This window comes from Cervus elaphus, chromosome 28, assembly GCF_910594005.1.
Source record: "Cervus elaphus chromosome 28, mCerEla1.1, whole genome shotgun sequence".
Taxonomy (NCBI): Eukaryota; Metazoa; Chordata; class Mammalia; order Artiodactyla; family Cervidae; genus Cervus; species Cervus elaphus.
This window is the reverse complement of record NC_057842.1, coordinates 9244850-9247376: the sequence shown is the minus strand read 5'-3', so window position 1 is coordinate 9247376 and position 2527 is coordinate 9244850.

Sequence of the window (2527 nt, the reverse complement as noted above, 5' to 3'; positions counted from 1 at the left end):
GGACTGGTTGAATCTCCTTGCAGTCCAAGGGACTCTCAAGAGTCTTCTCCAACACCACAGTTCAAAAACATCAATTCTTCAGCACTCAGCTTTCTATATAGTCCATCTCTCACATCCATACATGACTACTGGAAAAACCATAGCCTTGACTAGATGGACCTCTCTTGACAAAATAATGTCTCTGCTTTTTAATATGCTGCCTAGATTGGTCATAACTTTTCTTCCAAGGAGCAAACATCTTTTAATTTCATGGCTACAGTCACCATCTTCAGTGACTCAGTACTTGAGTGCAATCTCAAAAATGACAGAATGATCTCTCTTTGTTTGCAAAGCAACCCATTCAAAATCACAGTAATGCAAGTTTATGCCTCAACCACTAATGTTGAAGAAACTGAAATTGAATGGTTCAGTGAAGACCTACAAAAACTCCCAGAACCAACACCAAAACAGATGTTCCTTTGATCATAAGGGACTGGAATGCAAAAGTAGGAAGTCAAGAGAAACCTGAAGTGATAGGCAAACATGGCTTTAGAATACAAAATGAGGCAAGACAGAGTTTTGCCAAGAGAAAGGATTGGTCATAGCAAGCACCCTCTTCCAATAACACAAGAGACTATTCTACACTCGGACATCACCAGATAATATCAAATTCATGCTGAGTACACACTTTGCAGCTAAGAAGCTCTATACAGTCTGCAAAAACAAGACCAGAAACTGTCTGTGGCTCAGATCAAAAAACTCCTTATTGCAAAGTTAAGTTTAAATAGAAAAAGTAGAGAAAGTCATTAGCCCATTCAGATGTGAACTAAATCAAATTCTTTATGATTATACAGTGGAAATGACAAATAGATTCAAGGAGTCAGATCTGATAGAGTGCTGGAAGAACTACAGACAGACATTTGTAACATTGTACTGTAGGCTTGATCAAAACCACCCTCCCCCCCAAAAAAAAGTAAAGAAAAGAAATGTAAAAAAGGCAAAATGGTATTCTGAGGTACACAAACTGCTGAGAAAAGAAGAGAAGTCAAAGGAAAAGGAGAAAAGGAAAGATTTACTCATCTTAATGCAGAGTTCCAAAGAATAGCAAGGAGAGATAACAAAGCCTTCCTATATGAACAATGCAGAGAAACAGAGGAAAACAATAGAATGGGAAATATTAGAGATCTCCTCAAGAAAAATTAGAGATACCAAGGGAACATTTCATGAAGAGATGGGCACAATGAAGAACAGAAATGTTATGAACCTAAGAGAAGCAGAAGATATTAACAAGTGGTGGCAAGAATACACAGAAGGACTATACAAAAAAGATATTAATGACCCAGATAACCACGATGGTGTGATCACTTGCCTAGACCCAGTCATCCTGGAATGCAAAGTCAAGTGGACCTGAGGAAGCAACACTTATGAACAAAGATAGTGGATGTGATGGATATCCGGTTGAGCTATTTTAAATCCTAAAAGATGATGGTGTTAATGTGCTATAATCAATATGCCAGCAAATTTGGAAAACTCAACAGTAGCAACAGGACTGAAAAATGTCAGTTTTCATCCCAAAGAATGTTCAAGCTACAACACGATTGCATTCATCTCACATGCTGCCAGAGTAATGCTCAAACTTCTCCAAGCTAGGTTTCAACAGTACATGAACTGAGAAATTCCAGATGTTCAAGCTGGATTTAGGAAAGGCAGAGGAACCAGATATCAAGTTGGCAACATCCATTGGATCATAGAAAAAACAAGAGAATTCCAGGAAAAAAAAAAAAAATCTACTTTCCCTTCACTGAAAGAAATAAAGTGAAAGTGGAAGTCGCTCAGTTGTGTCTGACGTTTTGCGAATTCTATGGACTATACAGTCCATGGAATTATCCAGGCCAGAATACTGGAGTAGGTAGCTTATCCTTTCTCTAGCAGATCTTCCCAAAGAGCAATCAAACCGGGGTCTCCTACGTTGCAGGCAGATTCTTTACCAACTGAGCTATCAGAGTAGCCCTTTCCCTTCACTGACTATGCTAAATTCTTTGTATGGATCACAACAAACTCTGGAAAATTCTTAAAGAGTTGGTAATACCAGACCACCTTACCTGCCACCTGAGAAACCTATATGCAGGTCAAGAAGTAACAGAATTGGATATGGAAAAAATGGACTGGTTCCAAATTGGAAAAGGAGTATATCAAGGTTGTATCTTGTCACCCTCCTCATTTAACTTATATGAAGAGTACATCATGCAAAATGCTGGCTGGGTCAAGCACAGGCTGGAATCAAGATTGTAGGGAGAAATATCAGTAACTCAGTTATGCAGATAATCCCATCCTTATGGCAGAATGTGAAGAGAAACTAAACAGCCTTTGATGAAAGTGAAACAGGAGAATGGAAAAGCTGGCTTAGGAGCAGTCCCATCACTTCATTGTGAAAAGATGGGTATACAATGGAAACAGTGACAGAATTTATTTCCTTGGGCTCCAAAATCGCTGCAGTTGGTGACTGCAGCCATGAAATTAAAAGAACACTTGCTTCTTGGAAAAAAAG